This window comes from Diadema antillarum, unplaced genomic scaffold, assembly GCF_040938485.1.
Source record: "Diadema antillarum isolate AM-2024a unplaced genomic scaffold, OU_Dant_1.0 seq00000637_RagTag, whole genome shotgun sequence".
Classification (NCBI taxonomy): domain Eukaryota; kingdom Metazoa; phylum Echinodermata; class Echinoidea; order Diadematoida; family Diadematidae; genus Diadema; species Diadema antillarum.
In genome coordinates this window covers 856362-878544 of record NW_027271554.1, presented here as the reverse complement: position 1 = coordinate 878544, position 22183 = coordinate 856362, and positions in this window count along the sequence as shown.

Here is a 22183-nt window from a genome sequence, read left to right as displayed (position 1 = left end):
AAAAGAAGAGGATAACATAGGTCATTGTTCGCTTACTTTCATGCTTTTATGAAGACTGCGCCATCTGCCTCACAACCCTGCCATAAAAAGGGTTAGAGGATTTGAAGACGAGTGTCTTAAAGAAGCACAAACAGTGCCACAGTAGATTTTGTGAGCCAAACTGGCAAAATCTGTATGTATAGGACTTCATTCTTGCCTCGCATGTTGTTTAGCCTGTTGAAAATGAGCTGATTTTGCTTTAACACACATTTTCCCAAACTTGGGGGGGGGGGGGGGGGCTAGTCTTTAATGGGATAACAAGCTACAGCAATCTCTAACTCTACTTCTTCTAGAAGTAATGCACTTGGAAGAGGTAGAGGCTTTTGTCGAGGTGTCTTGAACGATAAACCCATTAAAAAATAAACCCATTGAGGACAGGCTGATTTTGCTACATGTACATTTCCCAAAGACACCTGACCGAGTATATTCAGGACTAGTCTTCAAAACGTCATGAGACTTTCAAAGTTTCATCTTTTTGTCCAGTATTCAGAGATGAAATACCAAACTAAACAAACTGAGCAAATTCTGATGTTCTATTGTAAATTGCCTGTTGAAGACCAAAGTAAGAACCATCCATTGCTTCTCTACCAGAAGTACTGTGATCCACCACTTGTTCAGTACTAACTACTTAATTGAAAGCATCTATAGTCATAGACATCCATTGCAGATTGATACCCTAATTTTTGAAACACTCAGGTTCGGACAGTGGGAATTTTTATAGCCACCATTGACCTTTGAACTTCGACAAATTGCGTTTGTATATTGGCAGTGCTATACTGATGATGGACAATCCATTTAGTTATCTATTTTTGTCAGTCTTTCAGTTTGACAAAGAACATGAAGAATTTCATACAGTGCAGTGAAAAGGGAGCAAGATATATATATATATATATATATATATATATATATATATATATATATATATATTTATATATATATACTAGTATATATATATATATATATCCATATTTATTTATCTTACACTCGTCATGAGAAAGCTGAAGTTGATATGACACTTTTATTGACTTCCTAATGGCCACTGACAGCCAGTTTGTACAGAGTGTCTAAAATATTGCATTTTGAGATATTGGTGCTGAGTGCGTTAATGACTACTAATGTGAACAATAAGGCGGTTGGATGCTGTAGGAGGTTTACGTGGGATTGTCATGGAAACTTCATGTGGAAAAGAAAAAAGGAAACAGTGTATCCCTTCAAAGTCCTGCTAATGAGACTAGGGAGAGATATCCTCAAGTTGGTTTCGAGTTAAGTCAGATAATTGCCCCATGTAAATATTAGCATTGGTCCAAACACACATGCTTAGATACCCACTTCTCCATCTCTTCTTTTTTTTTTCCCCTCTCCTTTCTTTTGTTTGAATGCGTATGTTTGTGTGCGTGTGTGTCTCTCCCTCTCACGGAAATACCCTAAAAGTCTAGCCTTGTAGTATCAAGCTTGTACGCTATGTCAATAGGAACTCAAATCCATTGAATACAACGTGCCCTCCTTTTGTACTCCTTTTCCTGCGTCCAGATAAGTGAGCCCTCCCTTGGAAAAAACACGAAAAAGAAAGACGGAGAAAAGAAGAGATTCATGCACCTGTCCAGAATTGGCTAGAGAAACCCAGTGTAGGGGATGCTCTCCACACACATCTCATCGTCTTTACATTGCTGGTGAGTACTACAATACTTTACCTAATCTCAAGTATGCTTCACTGCAACAAGATCAGTGTTAGATTCAACACCAAGGGTGTTATAAATCTATTTGAAGACAAACCAGTGTCATACAGTCCACACCAACAGGTATAGAAAGTATGTCGTGATGACTTTGATTGAACACCCGTGGTGTTCAATCTATTTAGACACAAACCAGTGTCAGTACAGTCCACACCAACAGGTATAGAAAGTATGTCGTGATGATTTTGGGTGTTCAATTTCTTTAAACACAAACCAGTGTCAGTACAGTCCACACCAACAGGTATAGAAAGTATGTCGTGATGATTTTGAAAAGTGTTCACCTGGCACTTCGTGGTGTGAATTTGACACTGTAGCTGGTGATATTTTTGACACTGCACTGGTGTTAACTCAACAAAGGCACTACATCTTGTTGATTTGACATTGCTTGTGTTAATTTCAATGGTATGTCACTAGCTCGGTATATCATATTTAACACCCGACATTTTGCAGTGTTGATTCTTGACTGTGCAATATAGAGTGGTCTTCATTTTTTTTTTCTTTTTCTTTTTCACGAGACTTGTATTATTTAATAACAACAAAAAGATCCCCCTCCCCCCCCCAAAAAAAAAAAATGCTGTAAAATATGGGAGCGAGGCTAAATGTCATTAGGTTTGGTGAAAGTGCAGATTATGGACTCTTTTTACTGCAATCCTGGGTTTTGATTTCTCTTGTTTTGTTCTGCTTTTTTGGTAATTAAGGTTTTGATCTTTCATTTTTTGGTTCCTGCTAAAAATATTAGACGATCTCAACGGAAAATTACTTCTGCTGTATAGGCGTGTCTTCATCAGCCCGAAGTTTCAAAATAGCGCGCTATCTTGCGGTTACCAAACTAGTCCGATGTCAAAATAGCGCGCTATCTGTGTAGTGAAGACGCAGATAGCGCGCTATTTGATCGGGAAAATTTCCCCCAAAATCTTGGTCTAGTTCGTCAACTAGAGCGCTAATTCGTGAAATAGCGCGCTATCTTGGGTGCGTCTCCATCAGCCCGAAATTTTCTCGATCCCTCCACGCTTCTGGTTAGCCAGCTGACAATGGAAAGCGCATGTACAAGCAGCTAGTGATTGTGTATAGTATACATTACACGCACGGTGTATTCAAGGATCACATGTGTGCACTATAGGCCTACTGTTGTTGTCATCTTTAAAACCAGGAAGGTGATTTCTCTCACCTCCCTATTAAAAGTCAGTGCCGTGCATGCTAGCTGTTCTTTTGTAAACTTCTTCTTCTGGTCCACTCTATACCTTAGCTGAAGATTCTTGCAGATTGTGTGCATTTTGGATTTGTTTAAACATTGCAATTCGTTAATTTCATATAAGATGCCTCACTGGACAGAAGAAAGAGCAGCGTTATTAATATCCCTTTGGAGAGAATTTGCTGTACTGCTCAACTCCCTGGTTGTAGAATCGTACATACGGTGATATAGGAGATTTTGAGCGGGGAAATCCACTTTCGAACCGCGAGCCAGGCAGAGTAATATTGCAAAGTGCGCATGCGTCAATTTTCGGACTAATTTCCCGAAGCAGGCTGTTCGAGCTGATGAAGACGCACATTCGCTGTATCGGGCTATTTTCTAAGACCGCAAAATGTCCCGCTAGTTTGAACTTCGGGCTGATGAAGACACGCCTTATGTTTCACCTCCTAAAAAATTGGTTGTGACTCTACATTGAAACAAGTGTAGTTCCTGTAACTTGTTTTATAGCTAATTGTAAAAAAATAGCTGAGGAATCTTCAGTACACAATGGTACTAGTAGCCGAGCCTGCTACAAATGTAGCTGTGCATTTGGTGTGTGCGTGAATGGTGTATACAGGAATGGAAATCACATGATGATTATCACATTTTTTTTTGAAGTGTGGGTTCTCATTACATAATGTCTTCATGCAAAGTTGTAAGAAAAATCTCAGTTTCGTCTGCATATTTTTTTTCCTCCGGGGATATTTCTTTCTTTATTTTTTTGGCAGCACTTGGCAACTTTTACCTAAGTTTGGCAATATGGCCAAAACATTTTCTCATTTGCTTGTTTATTTGCATTTTTTTGTGTGTGAGATAGTTATTCTTGCCTTGTAATACAGTATCAACTGTTGGTTACTCCAGTGCCAAGTTTAGTTCCAGACAGAATCTCAGATGAGTGATATGTAATTACCAGTAAAGCTGTGTTTCATTTTGTTTTGTTTTGTTTTGTTTTGTTTTTCTGGGGGGGGGGGGGAGGGCAGGGGGTGGAGGAGTAGAAGTTACATGTTGTATGTCTAGACCACCATTACATGCTTACCACATTGCTGGCAACCATAACATGATATCAGCCTGAATTGTGAATAGGGAAAAATGGTGGGGGTGGTAGAAGATGGGAAGAGGTGGGGGGGGGGGGGGAACTAGGGGGAAATGACCAATATTGTACTTGTGTCTGACCTTTTGATTACCTGCTTGTTGCATATTTCTGTTGACCACAAGACTCAAGTTCCTGTGTCATTCTTGTCTTGGCAACAATAAATCTGTTGTCACAGGCGAGGCTATGTCATTGGGATGACAAGCTATGTTGAGACTGTAAACCTGTCATTTGACCACAGCTATGAAAATGAATGGTGGTATACCACAATATAGACATACACATGATATACTATATATTTTACTTGGAAGGGAATGCTGTAATTTATTTATATATCTGACCCTGAGAGGTTTTTAATACTCTCAGTAAGGCCCTCTATAAAATCTGTCTGTCTGTCTGTCTGTCTGTCTGTCTGCCTGTCTGTCTGTCTGTCTCTCCCTCCCTCTTTCTCTCATTTTCCCCTCTCTTTGAGGAGTTTCACACATGTTGAGAAGTTGGTCTTATTAGTTGCAAAATATCAGTTATATCACATATATCACATATACAGTGTAGCTATCAATTTATCTATTTATGTCTATCTATCTATCTATCTATCTATCTATCTATCTATCTATTTATCTATCTATCTATCTTTCTATCTACCTGTCTGTCTGTCTGTCTGTCTATCTATCTATCTATCTATCTATCTATCTATCTATCTATCTATCAAGGTATTTATTTTTTATCTATCTTCCAGCCTGTTTCTACCTATTTATCTGTTTCTTCATATGTTTACATGTAGGCCTACACATTGCTCAGTTCATATTGTCATGTATGGGAAGAACAACACTATATCATTTTCTTCAGAGTTTATGTGTGTGGATATTATATGTCATATGTCACACCCATACATTTAAACACTTGTCTCCCTCTCCCCTATTTCTCTATTTCAGTCAATATTTGTGTTTGTAGCAGTCAAGTAAGATGTGTGCTTGAATTTCATTCATCCATTCAGCCCTTAGATTGCATCAAAATCCTCTGAGAAGGTTGTCGGCCATTCCACAATCCCCCCCCCCCCCCCCCCCCCCCGGAAAAAAAATGTTAAAGGTTCAGAGTCGGTCAGCTCTCTGGAGGCTAATAACAAACATGATGGGGGAAAGGTGAAGTAGAGGGACCCATAGGGGACTTTTTGCAGGGTACCTGATGCTTCGGGGTGCTCCTGGTATGCCCCCCTCTCATATTCTCCTCCTCTCTTCTCTTTCTCTTCCCTTTTTTTCTTATTGTCTTTTCTGTGGGTGTGGGTGTCGATGTTCACCTGTTCAGGACGGTATGATTTTGCGACAACACACATTTCCCGTAGACACTTGCCCAAGTTTACTCAGGACTCGTCCTCAACAGGTTTCATAATGTAAGAATGTAGATATAAGATAGAAACGGCAGGGATGGTAGTGCTAAAGAGAAGGAAAGATTTTCCACCTACTTCTTTGTGCAATATGTATAGGACCTGTTCATCTATAATTGATCACTTTTTTTGTTATCTTTCTAACCTGTCTTGCCAGGTCAATTTGCTTTTCTTGCCTCAGTGATATTGTTCATAGATCGCTTAAATGATGATGGCATAACTGTTGGACCTTTAGTATTATCAAGTGGTCCCCCCCCCCCTTGCATTCAATAATCATCATACTGATCAGTCAGTTAAGTTCAACCATTTCTATAGTTTAACCACATCAACATTTTATAGTGTCCATGCATTTTCTTTAAAAAATTCTAGTCATAGGGGCAAGAGAGGAAGAGATGCAAAATAAATGAACGTTAGTTTGAACCTTGTAATGATTAGAAACAAAGTCTCTCTCTGTGCCTGACATGTGTCGATCTTAGGCTGCATTTATCTAAAAAAACTTCTGAGACAGAATCACAATCCTAAATGCATATTTGAGGCATTTTCAGGGTTAGATAAACGCAACCGTGTTTTTAAACGTGTTAAGAAACGCCGTTTTGAAATGCCTTTCACAGGGCGTTTTGAAACACGTTTGAGACCATGATCTCCGTTCTGTGAATAGATAAACGCATTGCCGTTTTGAAATGCGCTTATATCTCAAGGTCGAATCCCAGCTGTTTCCGGTTGTGTTCTCTGCCCATTATTTGTGTGTGACTGATGAGGCATGCTTGGTGGTATGCAGTTGACCATTACTTGCCCGGTCAAATGGCGGCAAAGCTGATGCGCAGTAACATCACTCGAATTGCAATTGTATGATGGTTAGATAAACGTGGTACCCTGAGAATCACGTTTCAAACCACAGTTTTGGCAAACACCGTTCCAAGCGTGTTTGCAAACGTGATTCTCTCTCTGAAAACACAGCCTTGGAATATTGAGTGTTCCGTCATTTGTTTGCAATAGCACCATTGTTGTGAAAGAAGTCTATCATGAACATGAACAGTAGCATTGACATCCTAAGACAGTGGTCCCAATGCGCTTGATATTGTTATTGTTGTTGTTGTTGTGTTGTTGTTGTTGTTTTAATGGCATGTATCACTCAGAATGAGTGTTTACGCCAACACTCTCACGTGTGTTTAAGCGTGTGACATAGACTAGCCTTGCTTCCGAGCTGTCTGCTGATTTTATGTATTACAGTCAAACCTGTCTTGGCCACCACCTGTGTGTTATGGCAGCCACCTGCCTGCCGTATACAACCACTAAAAACAATTTCCTCCAAGAGTAAAAGCATGTTACAGAGCCTGTCTATTGCGGCCACCTGTCTGTAATGGCCACTTTTCATCTCCCTGGGGTTGCCACTGTAGACAGGTTTGACTGTATCTCAAGCACACGTTCTTGTGGTGTGCCAAAGCTTTTCCAGTTTATGGTCGATTTGCCCAGTATATCTCGTGAGAGATGCTCCGGACACAGAATTAAAAATCAAATTTTGAATCTTGACCGGTGTGATTGTCCTTTATGAGGATATTATTACCCTCCAGATAAAATGTATGTTTCTTATGACCCAAGGGGAGACTACATGTAGGTGTCACCTGGCGTACACTAGTGCAATGTCAATGGCATGGGCTCCAGATACTGCTGGCTAGTGGAGGAAGGCTATAGCAGAGGGCTCACACCTGTAATATAATGGAATATCCCCGACCGCATCACAAAATCGTACCAAAGATACTAAAATAAATGAAGAAAATAATTGATTAAAAATCAGAAATGCAGTTTGGCAAACAACTGAATAGCTGCAGATATTGAATATGAATTCCTCTTCAAACTGCATTTTTGGTTGGAATATGAAAGCTTTTCTCCTGGAATTTGAAAGGACTATACTTGATTGGGTGCATGTACAGAAAATATGTGACTTTTTGAGGAAAAAGAACTTCTAGTCTGGCTTTGCAAACTCTTGGACAGAGTTTGAGCTGAAAAAAAAACCCTTGGAAAGTTGATAGATGAAAGGGTATATCTCACTTTTCAGGTTACCAAAGATGAAACACCTCATTTCTCCCAGCTATTTTACAGAATTTTTCGAATTTTGAATTTTAACACACGTCTCTATGGGGAAATATTTACCTGTGTGAGCCCTATGGTATAGAACCCCTCAGCCTTGACTGAAGGTTACACTGCTCCCCTGTTCATTGAAGGGACAGCACTGTGTGTGTGTGTGTGTGTGTGTGTGTGTGTGCCTGACATTCTTAACGCATCGCATCTTGTCAAAGACAGATGTCATTTGATGTAACACTTGTAAGTCACTGTTGATCACTGGCATGCAGGGTCAGCAAGCATAATTTTTTGACAGGAAGTCAGGTGGTTTCCAGTGACTCAGTCAAGAACAATTGTCGAAGTCATTGTTAAGTCATTGAATAAGTGTCAGCATTTAAGGTCATATTTTTTTTTCTAAGGTGCTGCGCTTTTGGTCCTGTTAATGAAAGTTTAGAGGAACCATGCCAAGAAGAATAAATCTGAGGAGTACATTGCACGATGAATTTACAGTGCAAATTTCCATGACATGATTGTGGTGCCTGCACCCTGAAATACATGTAGGGGCCTAGTAGTAAAGCTACAGAGGTATTGCCATAACCATCAAAATTCAAAACCAGTAACGTGAACATGAATGAGTATGTGCATGGGTCAATGGATTTTTTATTTCCTCTTTTTTTAAGGAAAAAAAAAATCTTTGCCATAAAAGGATTGTTTCTCTATTTTATTTATATTTTCTTAAAATTTGTGTCATAAGTTTTTTTTTGTTTTTTTTAATCTAACATTTTCTTGTACTTGTTAGGACACAGTTGGCATTTTGAAAAACAAAAGAGACTACTTGCATTCATTTCTGGTCTGTTGTCACCAAACTAGGGCTTAAGCTCATTTGATTTTGAAATGTGCAAATATTTGCGAGATAAGTGTCAAGCAAACAAAAGGCAGACTAAAGCCGAGTGATTCGACGATTTTATAGAGCAAATTGATCGAGCAGACGGAGCGACCCCTTTCGGGAAAGCTGAAGACGTCTCTTTCTTCTTCTTCTTTTTTGTTGGGTCTGTCAAGTCCAGGAAATTAGCCGAGATATGGCTTGATGCCGGCGACAGTTTCTGATTGTGTGATATGTTACTGGCTTTTCTTTTTAGCTGTTTGCATGTGTTGTCGCAGCAAACAACCAAAACTTGTGGAGATGGATGGTGACTGAGTTTGCAGGATGAGGTGTGGGGGAGGTGTGATCAAACGTTGTTGCCGTTCCTGTGCCCCCCAAATCTAGGCAAGTCACGGAGAAAAAGGGACAGGCAAGCTCGCCCCCGGTCTCGCCGAGAAGACAGTATCAATCGACGTCAACGATGCCATTTGATTGTGTTCTCCAAACCCTCTTTTGTGAAGAAAATGTCTTGTCGTAGTGCAATAGTGCCCTTGTTGTTGGTTTTCTTGTTTTGCTCCACGCACCTTGACAAGATCGAAAACACCAGGTGCAGTTTGTTCTTAAGCTCATTAAAACATAGTTGGCCTGCTATTTATGAATCATGTTTTGGCATTATTTGTGCCCATTAGGCTCACAAGAATACATGTGATACCTCGTAAGAACCTCCTCAGAAATTTATGGAAACTTTAATAGGGGGACTACATTTAGCTTCTTTATGAACAGTTACATCTGTTTGTGAGGAATTATCTGCTTTTCTTGTGATTCTTCATTTTCTTTTTCCGGAAGAAGAATACTAAATAGACAGTCACATTGCTCAAAATCATTACCTTCTCCCATGCACAATCGCGGGTGCAGCAGGCTGGTCTTGTGGTGGATACGATGTCATCATGTCGTTCCCATGGAAACGGATTGCTGAGTCTCAGGCAAGGAGACGGGCTACTCAGGATATCCACCCACCCCTCCTCTTCTCTCCAGCGGGTCAAAGCTGGGTCTACAGTCTTTCTCCAAAGGCCCTCCTGCTGTTGATAGTGCTTTTGGACCAAGCAGGTGTGTAATAGTGCCAACGAGCGAGCCAAATTGATACAGGACAGTGCAAGGTCCTTTTGAGCTCTGCGAAAGTGATTACTATCCCTGAGCCGGTAGAGAACTTGACTGCAAGTACAACATCCTTCTGAATGATTCAGCTATGTACTCTCTTTGACCAATGAAGTTAATCTGGATTCACTCATTGGCTGTCAGTGCAAAATGGAGATGTGCATGATCTTTGTTTACCCATTTCTGTGCCAATAATAAAGTTAGATGTACTCAAAGTTCACATACAAAAAGACCTATGGACTTGAAATTAGTGTAGCATGCAGAGGGTTAACAGAGATCTGCTGATTGGTTGTGAATTTTGCCACCTCCATTTTGTAGCAAGATTTGGTAAAGCAAGCAAGGGCGTATGTTGAGAAATTTGGACAGGTTTTTCAAAGGTCCTTTTGCCGGAACTCGTCTGTCGCTGATGGCTCAACTAGTCTTGTCTGATGACCCTCTGAATACCTGCTTCTCTTGCAATCACTGCAGTGCAAATGCCTTAAACAAAGGCTACTGTAAAACCAGAAATTGTTGTGTGCATTTTAAATTTCACAAATTTTGCGAGAGCCAAGACTTGCAAAGTTTAAATACACGTGGAAGTTCTTGTCTACACTATATTCATTGAATGCCAGTGACAGTTTGCAAATATTTCATGCCATGAAAAAAGCCATCAGCTCCATACTTTCACAAAAATTTCAGGCCCGAAAATTGCTTGCATTTCAGAGTAATTCTGGTCGCAATCCTTGAAGCTTCGGGAACTTGGTGCCTTCTGTGCTTCTGTGTTGTCAAGTTTGTCCCCCATTCTTCTGTGCGAGACGTGCTATGTACCTGGTTTACCTGTTAACCCTCCTAGGGCTGAGAGAGTTAATTGTTTGCTGCGGGTGTGGAGCAAGGCATGGGTTCATTCCATCAACAGGTGGAGACCAACAACATTCACAGCACGCTTTGAACAGAAATACAGATTCATGTGGCTTCACCTGTAGGCGACATATCTGAGGAATTATTGGTCCAGCACTAGACATTGTGTCAAACGTTTATTTTCAAGATTGAAATCGAATCATCGATGGAATTGTCCCAAAGCATCACCCCAGCAGCTGCTCAGTCCCATGCTGGCCGGATTTCACAGTTCTTGCTGTGAGCGTCATCATTGCCTTCATTTGGAGCATTTTTTGGTGCGACTTGGGATATGTTTAAGACTTTATTATGATCACCCCGGGGATAAAATGTTGGCCATTAGAAGATAATAACCAACCACTGAGTCACAGAAAAAAACAAAACAAACTGATACCTTGACAAAGCAACAGTGCAGTGAACCAGGAAAAAAAAAAGAGAAAGCCAAAATAGGAGAATGAAATAAAGATGAAAAATGAGAAAAGCAATCTGAAAAACATTTATGACAAAAAAAGAGAGAAAAAGACACAAAGTTATGAAACTGGAAAAGCAGTGGTTCTCATTTGCAAAGTGATTATGGGAGGAATGATCATACAGACTGTGAAAAAGGCATTAGAAAACTTTGTTGACCCATTGAGGACTGGTTGATTTTGCGACAACACGCATTTCCCGAGTATACTTGGGACTCGTTCTCAACGGGTTAACAATTTTGTGAAAGCTGCTCCATACCCCTGAGCCTGCCAATCCTTCATATGGCACATCGTGCCTGGTTGATACCGGTTGCTGACTATTGCTGCATGTATATTCTCACACGAGAGGTCATCATCATTCCCCCGCTTTTCCTGACAAAAAAATGTCAAGGTCGAAATGAACATGTGCATGTGGCTGATTCAAAGTGTCCCCTGTTATCTCTTGTAGCCTTACTTTCCCTTGTGAGTTAAACAACAATCAAGAGAAAGAAAAGGGGCATTTACAGAAAAAGAAAAGTGATATGACAGAAGAATTCCAGAGATGCTTTCCTATATCTCACAGCCAAGAGCTTCTCTCAATCAATAGTCATTTAATTCTTTATGCGCCACGTTCGCAGGCCCGACTCGATCATCGGCGTGCCAAGTTCGCATATTCTGCTCAAACGCACAAACCCGCCCAAACTGATCAATGAATCGCCAAATGCCACAGTACCTTGAAGGCATTTTTCGCGATTCCAATCCTGTCCAATGTAGTTTGCATTTTATGTGGTGATTGACTATCAGACAGTATTCTCTAGTGGATTTGCTCGTAAATTCTAAGTTTCTGTCATTGTTTTGTGTGCAGAAGTCATGGCTCTACAATATTGTACATGTAGCTACAGGTCATTTGAATCAAAAAAGAATACAGATTTGTCATGCAATTTACATCAAAGCAAAATGTGGCATTTTCTCTACAACTTTGCTCGCTACATGTCTAGCTTGACAGAAATCTATAAAAGTTAATACACAGATTTGAAAAACAGAATGTTTTCCCAAGGCATGACTACGTTAGTGTGTCAGAATAACGTGGCATACAGGGGGTTTCCACCATGGCACATAAAGAGTTAAAACATGGCTATTCCCGTTATAAGCCAAATATCATCTTTTAACATGACATCATTGAAAATAGACAGAACCTGCTAGAGAGAGAGGCTTGCATCCTTAGATGCCAACTGCAGGATTCGTTTTCTTCTTGTCGTCTGGCCTCATTTTGTTTTCCACTTCAGCAGACATCCAAATGTCACAGACAGGGCCGTGCATATCGCTTGTTTTCATGATGTTCTATTTTTTGTTTACTTTATCCTTCCATGTTTCCTCGAATCTTGTTATGTCTGTGAAAAATAGAAACATAGAGATCTACAATACCTAGTATTTTTGTTTGTCTTCATCTTGTTTTATGTTTCTTTGATACTTTAACCCGTTAAGGACGAGTCCCCCCCCCCCCCCCCCCCCCCCCCAGTATACTCGGGCAGGTGTCTATGGGAAACGTGTGTTGCAGCAAAATCAAACCGTCCTGAATGGGTTAAGTCTGTTACACGAAATGGAATACAAAGGGACTGTTAAGCCATTGAGTGTCTGCTCATATTGAAGTGAAGCCTTTGCAACTTTTACATGCTTAACCCACTGAGGAGAATCTGACTTTGCCATAACACACATTTCCCACACATAACCTGTCAGAGTACACTTGGGGCTAGTCTTCAAAGGGTTAGATAAATTTTAGATGTATTCCCAGCTACCTCTACACAATGAGTTCTATTTTCTTTTGATTTGATGAAGGGTATAATTTCCACTGATACAGGGGCATAGAGCGTTTGAAATAGTGAAACTTAACTATGTCAAGTCATATAGATGCTCTGTTAATGTGTCATACATACAACATCCTGACATGGAATTTCATTAGGCAAAAAAGACTGCATTCCAGAAATCAAAGATGGAAGAGCCATGTCTATGATTTCAAGGAGGAAACTTATGAATAACCCAAAGAAAAACAGGAACTTCACTTTGTATACCAGATCAAGATGGCTGTAAAATCCAATTCACCTGTCATCTTCCCACGTTTTATGCCAGTGTACATCAGCAGCCCTGCAACAATATCAATATACAAAATCTTATGGATATTGGTGTGATCTTCAATCTGCATTTAGTATCAATGTAGATCAAGAGACATGCTGCTACTGAAATTGAACTGTCAGTAAGCTGCAGGAAAAAAAGAAAAAGTGGGGAGGGGGGGATACTTTCGACTTACCGCCCTCTGTCTCACATTTAGATTTGCCTTGTCTCTTCTTTTCAAAACTTCGGCGCTTGAGATGCGAGAGTGACGACGAGCTCTATCCCATCTACCCGTCTTCATTCCTAACAAGATCTGAGAGAAGAGATTTGCCAGAATGAGCCAAGACAGATTTAGATCACTGTCCTCATTTCCATGGATCTGTCTATGAGAGATCAGAAATGTGGTGCATGTTTGCTTTGCCCATCGATGTCATTGAATTTATTCAATCAGTATGATTTTCCGTACCTAAGATCTCGTACCAACTCTGCAAGCGCTTCAGATGACTAGACAGTATGCATTACAATGGTGCTATTTTCATACTGGCATATATGTATTATCAGGGACAGTGTTGTTATGAAATTGACGATTCCTGTATTGATTTGTTTGGTTTTATTTTTTCTTCTTAGGCATTCTTTTTATAAATTTTGATTGACTTCTCATGGTACTTGAAGAAAAGAACATAGAAATAAATCATACCATGCCAAACCGAACTAAATTCCAACTTCTCCTCAAACCAATATTGTAGCATACACATGGGACTATGAGTTCAGTGGGCCATGCCATAAGAATTAGAATATAACATTGATCCACCTTGTCACTCACAATAAAAAACATAAACAAAAACAAAAACAAAAACAAAACAAAAACAAAACAAACAAACAAAAACAAAAGGAAAAATACACAATGTACAGAAGCATACTAAAGGTGTCTCCTAAATACATATTGAAAAAAATGAAATCTTTTGTAAGTTCAAATTCTACGTATTGTTGTCAGAATTCTAATGACAGTGCCTGAATTGTTTTCATGAGGAGTTCTTTTTCCTTTTTATTTCCCTCATTGTGGGCTTCGCAAAGAGTTTTCCTACAAAAGTTTCCCGGCTGCGCGACGAACCAACAAATCGCTTCTTGAAAGGATATATTAAAAGGTGTGTACAGTTCTGGTTGAGGTGAGGATTTGGCTTTTAATGTTTTGCGAGATATTCAGAAACCACTCTATGAGATGTCAAAGAGCATGCAATTCTAAGGGGTATCAAAAGTTTATTTGATGAAAATCGGTTTTGAAATGGCTGAGATATCCAAAAAGAAGGTGAAACAAAGAGATCCTAATAAAAGGCGTGGCCTGTCGCCTTTTATTATTGTCACTTTTTTTGGATATCTCAGCCATTTGAAAACCAATTTTCATCAAATGAATGTTGAATCCTTCTTAAAATTATATGCTCTTTTATATTTCATAAGAGGTTTCTCATTTTCTCACTTAGGAATGTTCAAAACATGAATCCCCACCATAACCAGTACTGTACAGTCCCTTTAAGCCGATGTGCACACTCACTGGGAAAGTCCCGTTCAGGGAGTGAAAAATTCCTTCAGCCTCCATGATTTCCTTCCAGATCTTCCCTTCGCACTGTTAACTCTTTGTGCGCCTTGTTCGCATGCCCGACTAAGTTGATGGCTTGCCAACTTTGCATTTTTTGCTCAAACACACAACCACGCCCACAATTGATCAATAAATCGTCAAATGCCACAGAACAATGAAAGCGTCACTTGAGATGCTATTCCTCGTATAGAGATAACTTGTTTAGTGCAGTGATAGAATAGTGGTGTTCCATAGGTTTTTTTTTAGAAAATCTTTTAAATGTGTGGATAATCGTGACCAAAAATAAAATTTTGCAGTCTGTTTGGGCGTTATGTTTGGTTACTGGCCATTTGCTCGTAAAAAACCCCCACAAAAATTAAAGCTTTTTCTTACAATTCAATACAAATTTTACAATTTAGAGGCTTTTGGCAATTCTGCAATAATGGGAACAAGCAATGATGCATGTACAAATTATGTTGAAAAGATGACAGTGCCAAACCAAACAAATGTGGACTCTGAGACTCTACTGGTTAAAAACTAATTTCTTTCAACAGTTTTTTTTCTGGTAATATCAGGTTCATTAGGTGTCAATGGTTCTATTGATATCCACATTCAAGATTGGTCATGTAATGGAGATGAGACTGACTGCATTTAATGACACAACATCTATAGTTGGTTATGTTTGTGAGGCTTCCTCGTTATGAACAGGAAATCCAGTGTTAATGTGAGTGACCGCCACCTTGGCAAAAGTGATGTCCAGATATACCACGATGCGGTAAATAGATTACCTTTGATTCTCCACTCACTTTGCACCTGTTCATTAACTTGTCTTTAAATCAAAAAGAGGAAATAATTGGCAAGAGGTGTGTAGTTTGCGGGGAGTGGGGACAGCCACCTTTCATCCTCAGGGAGTGACGAAGCAAAGCAAATTGTGAGACACAACACTAGTAAATTAGATAGTGATGACTACGTGGCCTATAAACAGAGTCAGAAAATGACAAAATTATGAGTCAGGATGGGACCGATATGTCTGGAACATCCTTGCACTCTCCTTGCCTTTTTTTTTTTTTGGGGGGGGGGGCACAATTTTTTATACCAGACTTCATTTTTATCGCACAAAATGCCTGCATAGGAGTTAAGCATGGATACAAGGGATAGAGCTAATAGATACAAACAGATGTGTAGTAGATTGTATGTAAAGCTGTTCCAGAACTACGTAGCTCACAAATTGTTTCTTGCAAAAATTCCTCGTTAGGCATATCAAACTTTTCTGTTTGTCATCTAGGAAACATCTAGGACCATGCACACCCACAAAAAAAAAATCACTTTCAATATTTAGAGTGTGTGAGGAATACTGTGAAATTTGATATATTCATGGCATGAAATTTTCGCAAATTCAAGCTGATGGCCTTTTTTTTGCGGCACAAAATTATTCCAAAGTGCCACTGGCATTCAATGCATATGGTGTAGGCAAGAACTTTTGCCTGCATTTTAATCTTGTAAATCTTGGCTCTTGCGAAATTAAAGTGCACACAAATATTCCTTGTTTTTAATCCTCTTTTCGATGCAATTGAGATAGTGATGGAACTATGTCCATAGCTTTCACTTGGTACTCCATAAATCTTTCAAGTAATTTTGGGCCAAACTCCGTACAGACATAACTCCTTTTCTGGAAGTCGACATTATAGCAATGACAAAGGAAATGAAAACTATGTGAGCCTGAAATCCACATGTGACAGGTTGTGTACACATGGTAGTAATTTTAGAGGAACCATTTCATATCTGGTTCTACATGTTTGATTGCACGCATGGCCGAATGTTTTGCTGACTGTGCGCATTAAATCTACCAATGTTTGTGTTATGTATGAAGGATATGTGGCTCAAGAATGTGCCAGTGTGATTTTCTTCTCATTTCTGTAAAGTTTTTCAGTCAGGCAATGCGACGTGCATGATTGCTACCAAAAAAAAAACAAAAAAAATGTGTGTGGAATGACTTTCCTGAGTGACTACTTCACATTTGACAATGCCCTCTGGTGTGCTATTGTGGGAAAAAGGATGATAGCCATATCAATCTCCCTTTTTTTTCTTTTCTCTTTTTTTTTTCTTTTTTTTTTTTGGGGGGGGGGGGGTTCCCACAACATTATTTGCACTCAAATAAGGCTCAGTGGTTGTTCTACTCTCAGAAGGAGACATCTATTTTTTCTCTCAAAATCTGGCAATTGTGGGCTTCCACATTTGCCTAGTGAGTTGTTCCTAGGCTGTCCTCAGCAAGCCCATCTGATTCCCTATTCATACAAAGGAGAGTAATATCCCGTGCTCACAATGTAATTTGATTGGCAGTTACTAGTAGCTAGTTGCTTTACATCATAGATTTTCACAGTGAAGATGGCACCAATAATCATCATGACATTTAAACAGCGCCCTCTTGAGTCCTGGTTCTGTGTCCCTTTCTTTTCACTGCTGATGGATGCACTGTAGACTTTTCCCCTTGGATTCCCCTTTACCCTTCCCCCTCCTCCTACCCCCAGTCCCCTCCAACCTCCTAGGGGCCAAAACATCACATGACTAGTTTGTAACCATTGAGTGAAGTGACCTCATCTGCTGTCACGCAAGACGTGATCTCCCCGAAAATTGACCGTCAAAATTTCCCTCACCTGCGCAAATTATTCAACTACACAGGAAAAAAAGAAAACAAGGAAAAGATTATCATAGTGATGATAATCTTTGAAATCTCTCTCCGAGGGTTTGACCCCAAGAATTTCCTGCATCTTCTGGCAAGATGTCAAGAAATGGAGGAAATTGCAAATCAGAAGTGAAAATTTATGAAAACAAGTCAGATATGGGGAACTCGCTGTTAAGCTGTAAATCCATGTTTTCGTTCAATAGTGGGAGTTTCCGAACAATTTTGTTGTAATTGAATACTGGCAATGACTTCCATGTTTTTCTTTTGTTACTGCTTTGTTATTGTATATCATAGCTTGTTTGTTGCTTTTCCATGTATCATCTTGCTCATTCAGACTAGAAAATTTCAAACTAGCTTTTGGAACACTTATGGAATACAAAATGGAATGTGACAGAATGGAATAGGATATTACGGCAACAAGGAACAGTTTTGTTTTTTGTTTAATACTAAAATTCACAGTCAGAATGTCAAATCTTGTGTTTAGTTCTGAGGACTAACAATTATCCAGATCATTTTTCGCTGTCATTCATCAGTTAATAATAGGAAATATACAATTTTCTTTAAATTTCAAACCTATACTTGATATTTACGATGATACTGGAGGAAAAAAAAATGCTTGTACGATTACTAGACCTTGATGCATGTAGGCCTCAGTACTGCCTTTACCCTTCTCATCCATTTCATTTTGATAATTTATCTTTTTATTCCTATCTTCATTTTTCATCACTTTTTAACACTATTCAATGAGATTAAACGATTTTAATGTACTCGTTCACAACAATTTCAAAATGTTTAAATGACTTTCTAAATAGACCCAGAGTAAAAAGACGTGCTTAAAGTGAAATTCTTACGTGTGGGAACCTGTTATTTATAGTGATGGCATGATCGGTTGCGTCATTCACGCCAGAAACAGAACCAGGTGTGTACATTGATGCCTCACTCAGCAGCAGATCGCTGTTAGAGATTATAGCCGGTCACGTCGTGAGGATATGCAGAGAAAAGTATGAGGATACGAAAGAAGCGCACGTAAGCAAATTAGCCCATCACTTTCGCTGCAAGGTTTTTCGCCGGGGAAATCCCAAGCCTATCTGATAAATCTGACCTACAGGTAGTTTCCACAGTGCAGGCAATGTGGTCAGAGTCTTAAATGTCAGTGATAGTGTAACCTTGCCAAGGTTATGGTTTTGGCTCATATATTTCAGAAACGTTAGCATTCATATGAGATTTTATTTTAAAACAGTGGTCACATATTATGTAGATACTTTCATGGGAATGGGGGGGGGGGGGGGGGGGGGGGGGGGGATAGATGATGATTCTTGAACGACAAGAAGCTATTCACTGTCACAAAAGGAATCCTACCCAGGGGATACTTTGAATAAGATAAGCAAAATGAAATCAATTTTTATCTTGAAAAAAAGAGAAAAGACTTTGGGTGAGGAGATTTCAGAATCTGTAAGGAAATGGGTTAAAAATGTAGATTTCACATCAATGTTGTCATAGTTACCTGGCTCTCATTTTACTTCTTTTACTTTTAGCAATCGTCTTTTATATGAGAATTATGAAAAGAAAAACAAAGTTATGTGAACATTCTTAATATTGACAATGAGGAATTGATAGAGAATAGATTGCTCTGCCAATTTTTCTTCTCTTATTTTGAGCTGCATCAAATATTTACAAATGTTATTCACCAATATAATTATATGTGTGATGCTTTGTGCATCAAATGATATGAACTAAAGAACATGGTACAAGTGATTTCAGGTTCATGTAACCAAGATTGTTATTTGAGACCCCACAGAACTTTGTTCATCCTGAGCTAGAAACATTTCAAAATATTTGTATAGCCATTCATATTTGTTATGATTTCAAATCTACTTTTTTTTTTGCTAACCACTTTCACATGTTGTACTGCTTTGTTTTGTTTGTTTGTTTGTTTGTTTTTTGACTGAAGTTTTCCATTGAGGATATCATTTTTTTGTACATAAAACAGTGAGGATTCCTCCAAACATACTTCCTTTACTTTCCATAAAAATCTATTTGAATCTCACTTCATCACATCATGTTGTACTATTTCTTGCAAATTCAGAGAAGCTGCAATCCATTTACATTTGTTGTTGCCCTGTAAATCTCATGAAATTGAATCGAGAGTAAATGAAAACCTGAAATATTAGATTTCTGTCCGCGCCTCAAGACCCCATTGTTTCAAAGTAATTGTTTCCCCCTTGAGGGTAAGAGTTGCATGCGCAAGCGACGGATTTCAAATATTTGGGAGATATGAAGCAGAAATGAAATTAGGCCACTTTTGAATGGAAAGGGGAACAGAAAATGAGCGTGTCTGATTTAATCTCACATTTCTGGGCCATGACCTTATTTTCTTCCCGGTTAACAACTAGCCACACAATGGCACTTGAAACACCTATGATGCATATCGCCGGTTTATGAATGATCAGTTTTTATCTTATCGAGTGTGTATATCCAAAGTGAGAGTCATACATCATCCGGGAAAGATGAACTAACACAGACGAAATACGAGAAAAAGAGATAAAAAAAGGACTGGTTATGAGAGAAAAGAGAAACAGCAGGAAATACAACACTAGCCTGAGAGAAAGATAGAGAGAGAGAGAAAATAGATTGATTACAAAGTGTAGCAGAGCAGAGAAATGTGATACTCAAAAGGTTCTGACTGTTGTCTCAATTGGAACTAAAGAAACAAAGAACAAATGTGACAAGAGTCTTATTTCTAAATCTTTTTCTACTGTTTTAGAATACTGAGAGGAAACTCCATATTCTTAGAATGCTTTGAATCTAAATGTCAAGAGAGACATGGAAACGTGAAAGATATTTCACAAAAATATGTCTGAGGAACTGTTTTGATTGCTGGTGCAGACAATGAAGAGTTGCAAGAGGCTCATCTATGTCTTTGGGATTGTGGCATCATTCAAGCAGTGCTCCACCCTTTTTGTGCATGAAACATACCTTAATTTGATTTGATTCAGTTTGATTTGATTTGATTCGATATATTTATTCTCTGTATGGTATCACTTTACAATTCCTCATTTTTCAGCGCAATATCATTAAACATCATAATGATACTACACACCATGGCTGTTTCCCACAGTTTCAACAATTTTCATCACACATACAGTATATTACATCTGTTGTAATTACATGAGTTATTAATTTTCATACAGAAGAACAGTTGCCAACAGTCAGCTAAAAGCTTGACTCTTTGGTAAGCTATGATGCATGACACTAATATCATAAAACAAAGGGTCTCCAACTTATGAAAATCTTTTCTTGATAGCTTGTTTCTTCTTGACACTACACAATATTGCAACAACAACAACAACAACAACAACAACAATGCTCCTGAAAATCAGAATGAAGGAAAGAATAATGCCATCTCTTGTCCAAGTATGATTATTCACTGAATCAAGATCATTACACATTGTCGCAGTCGCTTTACCAGGACAGCAATATCTGTTAGCCAGTTGTGGTATTTTGTGATGAGCGACAATTGAAATCATTGACGTCCACGTGCATATCAAATAACGATAAACAGTGTACTCATAAGTCAGACTGTATCCCCCCCCCCCCCCCCCCATAAGTGAGAATATCTGTCATTTTGTCTCCAACTGCCATGGTTTGAATTGCTGGGGCAAGATGGCACCAGACATCAATTACATGTACTGTAGCTCATATTGCACTTCTATTCGTCATTGTGGATGGGGAAACTTAATAAACCATCTTTGTCGATTGTTCTCATGCAATCCTGACCAAACTTGTGAAAAAGAAAAGAAAAGAAAACAAACACCGAACTCACTTGATTCAATTTTTGAGAGATTACATTTTCATGGGCATCATTTGATTTGATCTCCATGGCAACTAATGAGATGGATGCAGTCATCAATTCATACCATATTGTGTGGTTTTGTCTTCCCAAAGTGTAATGACATTGTTTTCTGCTATACAGCATGTGAGGCTAGTAGGAATATTGCAGAGCGTGGGAGATGGCAATAAAACTTGATCTGGGAATCTTTGTTTTTCCTTTGCGCATTTCTCAATATTTCTCAATATCTTTGTGGCATCATCTGCCAAGAGAGAATTACTGCAATTTTGCGGAACTCCTTTATCACTGGAAATAATTCAATCAGGTGGATTTGTGTGGCTAGGGGGACACAAAACATGCGGGCTATACCGCTGGATTCAGCTTGGCTGAAAATTGCCACTGACTCACGAAGGGCGACACTCGTAAAATGCTATAGGCATTGTACATGAGTGTGATGGCGATGAGATTGAAGGAGTTAAAGTGCATTTGCGTTTTGTGACTCGATCTGCTCTTGAGTGTGATTTCGCATGACTCTGGAACTATTTCATTATGGATTGTGATGTCCAATAGAAGACATCCTGAAACCAATAAGCTTTAATGCTCTTGACTTTCAAAGGTATTGTTGAGTCTGTCAAAGCTGCCCTTACTCTAAAACAAAGAATGTTTGCATGCATTCTAATTTTTGTGAATTTTGGGTTAACCAAGATTCGCAAATTTAAAATGCACATGAAAGTTCTTGTCTACACTATATGCATTGAATGCCAGTGGCAAATTGCAAAAATTTCATGGTGCAAAAATATCTTGTTTTGCAGTGCTATTCAAAAGTCATGTCCCTCAACACAAAAGCTAGGTAAAGTCACCAGATATCACCTTTCTGATGTTGGTATTCCAGATAATATGATCTTAACCCATTGAGGACAGACTGATTTTGCTACAACACGCATTTCCCATAGACAGCTGCCCGAGTATACTCGGGACTTGTCCTCAATGGGTTAAGATGGTATACAATTTGTTACACTTCTTGTCCACAATCTTTAAAACAAAAACCTATAACTATCATGTCCTGCAAGAACATGGTTTCCACATACACACATTTTTTTTTTTTTTTAGAAAATCAG